The following is a 13,773-nucleotide window of genomic DNA, read 5'->3' as shown; positions in this document are numbered from 1 at the left end:
CTCTTTGTTGTCACCATGATCATGTGACTAGCATGACTAAATGCTGAACATGCATGGAATGCTGTTACCTTACCAACAAATGTGGTTCCTATTTTTCTACTTAAATTTAGTAAAAAAAAATTGTGAGAATTCTGGGATATGCAAGCAAATCTATCAGGGGAAACATGCTTTCCTGGAATTCTGACTACGTATACTATATCTGTTTTATATCTATGCTGAGAAACATTTCAATAGATCTTTGTTAGATTCTTCTGCCTTGGGACATCCAAGAACTAAATGCCTATTCTTTATTTTGTAAACACGTGGACCAATTACAGCCAATGGTGAATAATTGACCTTAGAAGAACAGCAATAGGTTATGGGACCTTGGAAACAAAATGCTTCCATTACTGGTGATGACTAATGATATTTTTTGACTGTAGTCTTTCCATTGGAAAACTTCTAAACTACTGACCTCAGTTCTGTTCAATTATGCCAGCCTAGTTGCATATCCCCATCATTAGGTCAATCTAATGCTAAAACTAACCATAGGCCAGAGATGTTATAGGAATGCCATTTTGATCAACTCCATAAAAATATCTCTTAGGCCAAAGTATTATTTAGAATACAGCAATGCCATAGAGTTTGAACTTGTGTAGTGTACCATAATTATTTATTTGAAAAGAACCAAAATGTATTTACAACTTCATCTTTTTTGGATGACCTGCCTTTTATAACATGGTTCATAGGAGAACATTGTTGTACATCCCAAAATATGTATTTCAATGTAAAGAGAGACATATAAATATGATATGGACTAGACATAAACTGATCAACTCACCTAATATATTAGTAGTAGTTATGCCAGAAATCTCAGAGAAGCACTGGAGGTTCTTGAATTACTCACTTTATCTACTTGTTATTCAGGAAAGGTGGTTGATTTCAAATACTAAGTAGAAACTTGAGAAAACAAATCCTGCCCCAATCTTTCATAAGAAGGGTGCCTATGAAAACCTTACTAAGCATACACATACTTACCAACAGCAATTCAAATCCCTTCCTTTCCCAATCACAAGATAATAACTCTAGCTAGGAAAATATGTTTTTTTTTTGTGGAAGACATATTTCTGGAGGCCAACATCTGCAATGACATTCTTTGAAAAGTAGATTTTCACTTTATGTATTTCTGAAAGTGTTTAAATTACCCATCCGAAAGTTGTTTCAAATGAATAACTTAAAGAGAAAGTATTTGGCATTGGATAACCCACCCAAGTGAAAATATAATGTATAAAAAACTAAGATATATTAATTTTTTTTTACTTTCACCATTTTGCTGTTGAACTAAAGTTGCTAAATTGTTGAGAAAATGCTTCTTCTTCTTCTTCTTCTTCTTCTTCTTCTTCTTCTTCTTCTTCTTCTTCTTCTTCTTCTTCTTCTTCTTCTGCTTCTGCTTCTGCTTCTGCTTCTGTTTCTTCTCCTCCTCCTCCTCCTCCTCCTCCTCCTCCTCCTCCTCCTCCTCCTCCTCCTCCTCCTCCTCCTCCTCCTCTTCCTCCTCCTCTATCATGTTATGCAATTATAAAATGTCCAGATACTTGTATGTTTCATCCTTATGGTCTAATTGTTTGGCCATTCAACATGTTAATTCCATGCCTGTTTGTGATTTCAAATATTTGCTTTAAGTATCCCTGCTTTGTTGGTTCTGATTTGTATTAGCAGGCCACAGTGGTGTGATTTTCAAATGCAGTATACTTTTGTCTATTCTGTAATTATTCTTCCAGTAATCCTACATGACTACATCCTAATTGTCCAGCCATAGCTCCTAAATCCCATTGCACACATGTCAATAAATGCAGTCCTTGACTTGAGTAACAATCAATCTGCAACTTCTCCCCACTCCATTTTTCACCATATTAAATGGGCTGCTCAATACACTTAGCAAGGCTCTTCTTCATCCAATGCTAAGACCTGTCTACCATGGGTGACCACAGGTAGAATCGGTCTTCTCCAGCATAGCTCACAATCTCAACAAACCATCACAAGGCTCTACCTCATGACAAGGAGGGTATGTTATTATTTTATCAAAGAATAATATGGTAAAGAGGCAAACCAAAATAATCATAAAGAGAATCTCATTGCCATCTTAAAATAACATCTTAAAATACAATAGCTTCCTAGCAAGTGGTTTATGGTTTGTTTTGATAGATCTACATTCGATCTAATCAAAATACAATATTTTGTTCTTATAATAATGTTTAAACTGTTTATTATTCCACCTAATAAGTATAGGGATGATGTAAAAATTATAATAACCTACTATTTTTATTAAACCTCTATATTTTATTATTATTTTTCCAATTCTTATTCTTCTATTCTGCTGTCCCACATCACAAAAAATACTTTTCTCTTCTCCATTATTGTTGTGTTTTGGGTCTAGCTGGCAATCAAAACTATAAAACCATAACATTTTAACACCTTAATTTTCAAAAGCTTTTTCAATACTGTGAATTTCCCATTGGGAAATATGGATTTATTTATTTTTTGCACAGATGCCAAGGGATCATAATGGCTATTCTGTAATGATATTGTTTATAGTTAGCCTGAGTGTTACAGTCACTAATTATGCAATCCAGTTTGCTTTCTTTTTACAAAGTCTACATTTGCTGCTGTTTAATGTATGTTGAATCTTTGATCTCATTTTATTTGTTTGTAATGCTTGTTGGTGAACTGCAAAAAAAAAAAAAAAAAAGCATCATTCTACCTCATTCTTGATGGTGCCAGTTTGCAAACATCACCAGTTCCTAATCTCATCTATTATATTTTAAGTTTATTTTATGTATCATCCATGTAGTAACTTACTTTTTAAATTTTCCTCCTCCCCCCTCCTCCTCCAAGATGTTTTCTTCCAAATTGTGATGAGCATTTTCAACTGTCTGTATTATCTCCAGTGAACCACAGTCTCCAATTTTTTGGTCCTAAATAAAGTTGATGGGTGGTACATGGACGATAAGGATGATTCACTAAATCAATTTGGGAGATTTTAATTTAAATTTAAGCTGTTCAGATTTCTATATCAATGAACTATCGTACTGATTGATTGATTGACTGAACTCCCCAGCTCCCTGAGAGGGGGACTCTGTCTTACTGTTATCTTATGTACCTATTTTTAAAATTTATATTATTTTAATGATGACTTTAGAATTTTTCACTCTCATTTTAAATATTCTGAGCTGGCTTTCTATTTCACTACCCAAGATGTTAATTTGATTTGTATATTACTAGCCTGTACTTTTCCTCTACCAGAAAAATATTTTCTTTACCGGATTTCTATTTTTAACTGTACATCTTCATTTTGCTCATTTTTCTTTACTTATGCACTTTAATACAATACAATACAATACAATGCAATACAATACAATACAATAGCAGAGTTGGAAGGGACCTTGGAGGTTTTCTAGTCCAACCCCCTGTCTAGGCAGGAAACCCTATACCATTCCAGACAAAAGGCTATCCAACATCTTCTTAAAGACTTCCAGTGTTGGGGCATTCACAACTTCTGGAGGACGCTGTTCCACTGATTAATTGTTCTGTCAGGAAATTTCTCCTCAGTTCTAAGTTGCTTCTCTCCTTGATTAGTTTCCACCCATTGCTTCTTGTTCTGCCCTCAGGTGCCTTGGAGAATAGTTTGACTCCCTCTTCTTTGTGGCAACCCCTGAGATATTGGAACACTGCTATCATGTCTCCCCCAGTCCTTCTTTTCATTAAACTAGACATACCCAGTTCCTGCAACCATTCTTCATATGTTTTAGTCTCCACTCCCCTAATCATCTTTGTTGCTCTTCTCTGCACTCTTTCTAGAGTCTCCACATCTTTTCTACATTGTGGCAACCAAAACTGAATGCAGTTTTCCAAGTATGACCTTACCAAGGCATTATAAAGTGGTATTAACACTTCACGTGATCTTGACTCTATCCCTCTGTTTATGTAGCCTAGAACTGTGTTGGCTTTTTTGGCAGCTGATGCACACTACTGGCTCATAATTAAATAGTTGTCCACTAGGACTCCAAGATCCCTCTCACAGTTATTACTATTGAGGAAGGTACCACCTATACTGTACCTGTGCATTTGGTTTTTCTTGCCTAAATGTAGAACCTTACTCTTTTCACCATTGAATTTCATTTTATTAGATAGTGCCCAATGTTCAAGTTTGTCAAGATCCTTCTGTATCTTAAGCCTGTCTTCTGGAGTGTTGGCTATTCCTGCCAGCTTGGTGTCATCTGCACATTTGATGAGTTCCCCATTTATTCCCTCATCCAAATCATTGATGAAGATGTTGAAGAGTACTGGGCCTAAAACAGAGCCTTGGGGTACTCCACTGCATACTTCCCTCCATGTAGATGCACTTCCATTGAGACTACACGTTGAGTGCGGTTGATCAGCCAGTTATGAATCCATCTGGTGGTGATGCTGTCCAACCCACATTCTTCTACTTTATCTAGTAGTAGGTTATGGTCTACCTTATGAAATGCCTTACTGAAGTCCAAGTAAACTATATCAATGACATTTCTCTGGTCCACTAATTTTGTCACTTTGTCAAAGAATGCAATAAGATTAGTCTGGCATGATCTGTTTTTGACAAACCCATGTTGGCTTTTGGCTATTACTTTGTTTACTTCTAGGTGTTTGCTAATTTGTTGCTTGATTATCTTTTCCAGAATCTTTCCTGGTATTGAGGTCAGGCTGATAGGTCTATAGTGTCCTGGATCTATTTTTTTCGCTTTTTTGAAGATGGGAACCACATCAGCTCTTTTCCAGTTCTCTGGCAGTTCCTCGGTGCTCCAGGATCTCTGAAAGATATAGTTCAGTAGTTTTGAGATCTCGTCTGCCAGTTCCTTCAGAACCCTGGGGTGTAATCCATCCGGGCCTGGTCATTTCAACTCGTCTAGGGTAGACAGGTGCTTACTTACCATTTTCTTCCCTATTTCAATTTGTGTTCCTAATCTGATTTTTGTGGTGGTGTTTTTGATAGGTTGGATTGTTTTATCCCTTTGTGTAAAGACAGATGCAAAAAACGAGTTAAATAGTTCTGCTTTCTCCCTGTTGCTTGTCACCTTCTTGCCACTTTCTCCAAGCAATGGACCAATTGTTTCCTTAACCTTTTTCTTGTTTTTAACATGTTGGGAGAAGCTTTTTTTGTTATTTTTTTTACTTTTGTGGCAAGCCTTTCTTCATTGTGAGCCTTAGCTTTCCTCACTTCATCGTTACAGGTTCGGGCTATTTGCTGATATTCTGCCTTAGTTATGTCCCCCTCTTTCCACTTTTTATACTTAACTTTCTTGTCTTTCAATTTGCCAGAGAGTTCATTATGCAGCCATGCTGGCTTATTTTGGGAGCTGTTATTTTTCTTCTTCATTGGTATTGTGTTAGACTGAGCTTTTGTAATCTCATTTTTCAAAATTTCCCAAGCTTATTGAGTTGTTTTCCCCTTGAGGATTCTCATCCATGGAATTTTTCCCAAGCCTTCTCTAAGTTTATTGAAATTAGCTCTCTTAAAATCCAAGACACAAGTTTGATTTCGTTCTACTACTTGTCTTTGCATAATGTTGAATTTCAATATTGCATGGTCACTTGCCCCCAGGGTTCCTATGGCTTCAACACCTTCTATCATTTCCTCTCTGTTAGTGAGAATTAAATCTAATATGGCTGATCCCCTTGTTCCCTTCTCTACTTTTTGGGAAACAAAGTTGTCTGCTAGGTTCGTTAGGAACTTGTTGGATCTTCCACTTGGTGCAGAGTTTGTTTCCAAGTTGATGTCAGGGTAGTTAAAATCCCCCTTTAGTTTGTTCATTTTGTTCTTCTGAACAGCATCACATGTTTGTCCAATCCAAATTTAATTTTGATATCTATATATCCTTACTTTATTATATATAGATTTGATTTATGGTTTTGATTTCCTGTTCATTTTCAAATGAGCTTTGTTTAAAAGGTTTTTCCACTTTCTTTTAAGAATTTATTGATTGAACATCATCAGCCAGAAACTATAATACAGGCTGGTCTGGTATGTGTTGTTAGATAGGTATTTTGTGACTTCCCAGTTTAGGACTGGGACAGTATGATTAGATCCTAGTTACTCAGCCAACTTCCATTGATAAATGAGGACTAGAACATAGGATTTCCTATTCCTTGTCCATAACCTTAGTCAATACATACCTTCCTTATTTCTCTCTTTCCATCTCCCCAAAATCTTTGATGCCATAATAATTCATAATGCCATTATGAGTTTCTCTTTCACAATGAATGGAAGCTACCAAAATACAATGGAGAACATTTGGGGAACATTATACAAAGCCTCATCTCTTTTTTGGGTGAAAGGATGGTATGGATTCTTCTTCTTCTTCTTCTTCTTCTTCTTCTTCTTCTTCTTCTTCTTCTTCTTCTTCTTCTTCTTCTTCTTCTTCTTCTTCTTCTTCTTCTCCTCCTCCTCCTCCTCCTCCTCCTCCTCCTCCTCCTCTTCCTCCTCCTATCATCAGAAGGGACATTGGAAGTCTTCTAGTTCAACACTCTGTACCATTTCTGATAAGTGGCTTATCAGCCTCCAATGATGGAGCACCCACACACAACCTCTGAAGGCAAGCCATTCCACTGGTTGATCGTTCTCTCTATGAGGACATTTCTCCTTAATTCTACATTGCTTCTCTCCTTGGTTATTTTCCATCCATTATTTCTTGTTCTGACTTCTGGTGCTTTGGAAAATAAGTTGTTATTTTCTTCTTTGTGGCAGCCCCTCAAATATTGGAACACTGCTATCATGTCATCTCTACTCCTCCTTAATTACTAAACTAGGATTAGCCTAGTTTAAATTATTAAACTGGGATTAATAATGACAAACTATATAGGCCACTCTTTTTCATAGGGAAATATTCATATTATGCTATTGTATGACTACCTTTAAGTCACATTTTTTAGAGTTGTTAGAGACAAGATGTCTTAATTCTTTGAGCAGATACTTTTGTCATGCTGGGTTTTGAACTAATTTGAGTGCAATGGGGAAAGCAATGTGATGTGATGATAATTTTAATTTAAGGCAGGATTATATCTGCAGCATTAATCACACTTGGAAATGAAGCCCTATTGAAAACTATATATATATATATTTTCCTCCTGAATATACATGAATATAAAAATGTGTTGTTTAATTGCTACAATTTTTGCATAGCAGGATTGAGGGGAATAGAAAGAACAATCATTACATGCAATTTGTCTACTGGAAGACAATATTTACCAGAATAAGAAACTGAAGTATATCATATAAGCATGTGTTGTATATTTGCCAAACGCTTAATGCTGTGCTTTACCCAGATACAATAATACATATCAATTTTGTGCAGGATAACTTTTTCACTGTATTCCTTAAACATAATTTCTCTCTCTGCCAATCTCCTATTATAACATTGCTGAAAATCTCACTTGGAGACTGAGAACAATCCTCTTTGAGTTTAGTTCCAAATGTTTCAAATGGTTCCTTTGAAACAGAACAAAAAAAAAAGAGAGAGGGAGAGGGAGAGAGAGAAAGGAATTATTTTCCTTTGCTTCTAGAGGGGAAAAAAAGAGTATTTGAACTAAAATCCCACCAAACGAGGAAGCCACGTGATACAAAAACTCCGTACAGGTCTAAAGCGTACAAAGAAGAATAACTGCAAAGAAGAGTATGGAACAATGTGGCTGGAAAGAATGACAAGGAAAAAAAAATCTTTGGGGAATAAGTGTGAAATAAAATAGCTGCCCATGGAGGTACAATATAAGCTGTATTTCACACAGACTAAAAATAGCATTTTGCTTCAGACTTTGACAGCCCTTCAGGAGTGGGGCAAAGGTAATAGCCATCAAGAAAGAAATGAAAGATGTAAATGAGAAATATCAATCTTTCGCTTCTTCGTTTTTCACTGTCATGATCTTTATATTCTTTGTCTATATCTGTAACGGTCCTTCCTGGTCTGTTCTTGAGCTGCAGAGCTCTGATCTTTTTGAACGCTTGAAAATGCTTTCAGAGGGTTATTCATGTACCTGTGTGTAGGTGTTTGATAATTGATGTGCCTCAATAGGAAGTTGATTTCATTATGTATCTACTTCATTGTTTAATCACCTCGGGAAGGGTATGATGGCATAAAATGAAAGGTGGAACATATACCCTCCAAATATTTTTATCCATATATATATATTAGTCATACCAGGGGTTGTAACATAAATACATACATAAATACATACATACATACATACATACATACATACATACATACATATATATATGTCGTAATTGTACTGATAAATAAATAAAGGGACACACACACACATATGTGTGTGTGTGTGTGTGTGTGTGTGTTTTGTATTTGTACTGATAAATAAATAAAGGGAGACTAGTATAGATCTATTTCGAGCTAATTAGCTCTCATCAGCTAGCCATACCCTTACTGGGATTTGAACCTGGGTTGTATTATATCCTAGGCAGGAGTCTTAGCCACTAAGCCACAGGCTCTCCTCCTTATCAGTTGAGCCAGGGAAATAGGTATGTATTTGTGTTACAACCCCTGGTATGCCTAAATATGGGAGGAAGGTCACTACTCCCTCTTTCTGTCCTTCGGCTCATCACAGAAGACCATGCAGGCAGAAAACCATATTTTTATTTTTAATGTTGCCTTTTTATATTTGTGTTGTATTTGTACTGATAAATAAATAAAGGGAGACTAGTATAGATCTATTTTGAGCTAATTAGCTCTCATCAGCTAGCCATACCCTTACTGGGAGGGTAAGGGTAACAGAAAGAGGGAGTAGTGACCTTCCTCCCATATTTAGGCATACCAGGGGTTGTAACACAAATACATATATATATGCTGTTGAATGAAACTACGACTATTATATAGATGTGGATAAGGTACCAAAGCTATTGTCTGAAGTATTTGGTTAGAAGTAAGACGCTGAGCTTGTCGATCAAAAAGGTCAGCAGTTTGGCGGTTTGAATCCCTAGTGCCACATAACGGATGAGCTCCCGTTATTTGTCCCAGCTTCTGCCAATCTAACAGTTCAAAAGCATGTAAAAATGCAAGTAGAAAAAATAGGGACCACCTTTTATGGGAAGGTAAAAGCATTCCGTGCACCTTCAGCATTTAGTCAAGCTGGCCACATGACCACGGAGACAGTGCTGGCTCTTTGGCTTTGAAATGGAGATGAGCATTGCCCCCTAGAGTAGGGAATGACTAGCACATACGTGCGAGGGGAACCTTTACCTTTAGCTGTCACAAGCATAACTTGAGATTAGGAAGGGTGAGCAGGGGTTTCTCAAAGGACATTCCAGGAAGAATGATTTGATACAGAAGAGATTGTCCAAATTTGCATATAAAGTATCTTAGTAAGTATTCCTTTCCATCTGGAATTCATGTATAGAGAACATCTAGATTTGGGATGGGTGTGAAGCACTGTTAATTTGTGACGCTTCCTTAGGGATCACATGTAAACAGAAGGGTGCATTTTTATCTTTCGAGCCACTCAGCATTTACAAAATAAGTAACAAATTGGAGCCCAACTCCAAATAATTTTCCACGACAGTCTTTGCATTTGTGATTTTACACAATGGAGTTGCTTCTGTTTCTAAACAATGAGAGGTTGTTGAGAGTTAAAATCCCATCTGGAAATTCATTTTAATTTGTCAAATATGCAACTGTGTATATTATATCATGATGCAGATAGCATATATGTATCTCCCAATGCAGCACAGTGGTGTAAAATGAGAATAAGGAAACATAGTTTTACCTGTTAGAACATGGGTAAGCTAAGATAAGTATTTTGCATTTGACCTGGGCATTTAGCCTCTATGAAGCCTTTATTCAGAAATTTCACTTGAATAAATTTACAGTAAGTCAAATCTTTGAATTACTGAATCCCCCAAATTCAAAGGAATTTTCTGCATAGCCAAAATTAATAATAATCCTCCCCCTCCCCCTCCTCCTTTCAAATTAAGTAATATTGTTCAGTTAGATTATTGATACTAGTGATCTGAACTATGTCAGAGCTGTTTCCCAAATTTGTTAGTATTCGCAGATGCATGAAAACAGTAGAAGCTCTATTGAATATTTCCATCATCATTGTGGTGGCATAGTGGTTAGAATGCAGTATTGCAGGCTAATTCTGCCAATTGCCAGAACTTTGATCCTCACTGGCTCAAGGTTGACTCAAGACTTCCTTCCTGCTGAGATCGTTAACATGAGGACCCAAATTGTTAGGGGAAATATGCTGACTCTGTAAACTGCTTAGAGAGGGCTGTAAGATATTGTGAAGCAGTATATAAGTAAATGCTATTGCTATCACAAATACACTTATGAATTGGGACACACTAAAGTGTTGCCTAATTCTTAAACTATGAGCGGGCAAATTATTTTGTATGGTCTAGTCTCTATCAATTTATTTTAGTCTTTTGACCTAAGAGTGTTACAGGGAAATGCAATATATATATATACTTCAGTTCACACATGCAATCTAAATTAATACCAATTTACTTCTATTTAGTATAAACTTAAATATAACTCGGGGGGCTCTTTGCAAACTATATCTAACTATTATCAATTGTATCTATTTGGGCTACATTACTTTTCCTTCAATATGTCTTTAAAAGTATAAATACTCTGCACATTGCAGCTTTTATGAAGTATTTAAATCAATAAAAGCCAAAGTATGCTTATTTACTAAGCATAATATGTCCCTTTAAAACATCCAAGGAAGTGTGAAAATGTATTACATATATATTCTCTAACCTGACAGTTTTATTTAATAACTTATTTCTCTAAATGAATTTTAAAAGCTTGGGTTCTGACTCAAATACGCAGAAAATGCAAATATAACTAAACTCATTAGTGAAAATGATATCTACTCTATTATAGGTCTGGCACATAATTCCTATCCATCATTAGAAAGAAACAGAGAAAATACGAAATAAACCTACCTATTTTCTACATTGCTGCAAAAAGAAAAAAACACCTAGGATATTTTTATTATTCTTTTGCATGACTAAAACTATTGCATAAGTATATCTCCCGACATTGGGGGGGGGGGGTATCAAAGGTATAAGAAGTTAAGCAGGAAGACAAACAATTTTTGAGCACAAGTGGTATTTTTGTCTAATGTCAAAAGAAAAGGGAATAGAGATTTTTGGAAATGAAGCATTGGCTCAAGTACTAATGCCCAGAATACTGCAGAAAGAGTTTCAGGAATAGAGACCTCCATTGTACAACAGCATCGATCAGATCAGTGATGGCAAACCAATGGCACATGTGTCAAAGGTGACATGCCAAAATGTTTTGGGTGACACACCAGCATACACCAACATCCAGCAATAACTGTTGTGGCAGCAGACCTGGACAGTGAGGAGGTTGGGGAGGAATGTAGGCCAGTCCTGGAGGCTGGAGAAGGCTTGTACAAGGGCTCTGTGTCAGAGGCAGAGATGAGGCCAGGGCCATCTGGCAGTTCTCAGCTGCCTTCTGAGCTAGACAGCAGTGAGGTAGAGGAAAAGATAAAACCTGTTGCCAGTGTGCACATGCGCAGAGCTGCCAGAAGAAAAGAACAGCTCAGAAATCAGGGTAGACTTGGGAGTAAAGCCACAGGTGGGCGATGAATGGCTCCTCCCATAGAAATAAAAGAGGAGTGAAAGGGGAGTGGGCTTTTGCAGGAAACAATTTGTTCATTCATTCATTCATTTCAGGAGTGTGAAGATCTCTCCATGATTCTCAGAGACTCTTGTTGCAAGTCTTTTCTTGCACAGCACTGTGTTTGGAAAATATTTACATGGCAGCATTCCAAACTAGATAAGGTCTGTGGTCATAAATTCACCTTTGAAAGACTGTTCACCAGGCCTTTGCTGAATGTGAATGAGAGGAATTCACATTCATTTAATAAAAGGGGTTTTGTTTGGACTAGGAATCTGCTTCATGCTTTTTGGGGAAGCCTAGGTCGGAACAATAACTATCCTTGAAAGCACAGTTCGTTCTTGTGCAATTTCCAAAGACTGCAGAGACAGTGTGAAAAAGGAGTGTGGTCTTGTGCAATCTCCATACCTTCTGAAAATTGTTTGAGAATAAAGTGTGCTTTTGAGCAATTTTCAGAAGCTGCAGAGGTCACAGAAGAGCATTCTCTGAAGTCATTTTAAGGCTTAGATGACCCAGAGCAAGCTCAGGTGGGCCACAGAGATCTGTCAATTGAAAGAAAAAACTATCTGAAGGTAAGCAGCATGCTTCAGATCCTGGGGAATACTGGGATGTGAGAGCAATTGTATCATTTCCCCCAGGCTCAAATTCTTTGGGTAATGGTTCAGCCATGGCTCTAGGACTGATGTCAAGGCCCAGGCTTGCAGACAAATTATGCTATTCATGGTGGCCTAATTGGGAGAAGGTGCAGAATTGTTCATTTTTGGTGGGCAGAGAGTGACATGTACCAGAAGAATACAGTTAGGCATTTCCAAATTTTTGACACACTGAGCCCAAAAGGGTCACCATCACTGGATTAGATTATCTTCAAGGATTGTTCTGATCCTTACATTTTAATAGTTCTCCACTGAAACAAAAATAAAATAAAAATAATGCAATAATAGCCTAAAGGATTCCTCATCCTATACAATACAATATAATACAATAGCAGAGTTGGAAGGGACCTTGGAGGTCTTCTAGTCCAACCCCCTGCCTAGGCAGGATACCCTATACCGTTTCAGACAAATGGCTATCCACCATCTTCTTAAAGACTTCCAGTGTTGGGGCTTTCACAACTTCTGGAGGCAAGCTGTTCCACTGATTAATTGTTCTCACTGTCAGGAAATTCCTCCTCAGTTCTAAGTTGCTTCTCTCCTTGATTAGTTTCCACCCATTGCTTCTTGTTCTACCCTCAGGTGCCTTGGAGAATAGTTTGACTCCCTCTTCTTTGTGGCAACCCCTGAGATATTGGAACAATGCTATCATGTCTCCCCTAGTCCTTCTTTCTCTTAAGCTAAACATACCCAGTTCCTGCAACTGTTCTTCATATGTTTTAGTCTCCAGTCCCCTAATCATCTTTGTTGCTCTTCTCTGCACTCTTTCTAGAGTCTCCACATCTTTTCTACATCGTGGTGACCAAAACTGAATGCAGTATTCCAAGTGTGGTCTTACCAAAGCATTATAAAGTGGTATTAACACTTCACGTGATCTTGATTCTATCCCTCTGTTGATGCAGCCTAGAACTGTGTTGGCTTTTTTGGCAGCTGCTGCACACTGATGGCTCATATTTAAATGGTTGTCCACTAGGACTCCAAGATCCCTTTCACAGTTACTACTGTTGAGCAAGGTACCACCTAATCTACCTGTGTATTTCATTTTTGTTGCCTAAATGTAGAACCTTACTCCTACATGCTAGTTATTTGATGAAAACGGGAGAGTTCATCTTTCAGAATGTATGAACGGGTAGTGATTTAAATCTAGAGCAGGAAGCAAACATTAAAAATAAATTTTAGCTGACTTTGCCCTAACTTTCATTGATATAACAAAGAGAGAGGAAAAATGCTGGGAGTTTATTTAGAGGGAAGTGAGTACGGTCATGAAGGGCACAAGGAACAGCTGCTACCAAGGCAACAGTCAGACAAGAGGGGGCTGAAAGGTGAATGTTACTGAAGAAAAAAATGAATCTTCAACTTTTCAAAAGTTTTCAAGTTGAAAACCTGAGATTCTTCCCACAGGCAGCTTCCTCATTCACATAAAGATAAATGATGGAATGAGGAAACCCATCCAGACT

The sequence above is a fragment of the Natrix helvetica genome (genome assembly GCF_964273705.1).
Source record: "Natrix helvetica genome assembly, chromosome: 3".
Lineage (NCBI taxonomy): Eukaryota > Metazoa > Chordata > Lepidosauria > Squamata > Natricidae > Natrix > Natrix helvetica.
The sequence above is the reverse complement of the archived record's forward strand: the minus strand, read 5'-3'. Positions refer to the sequence as shown.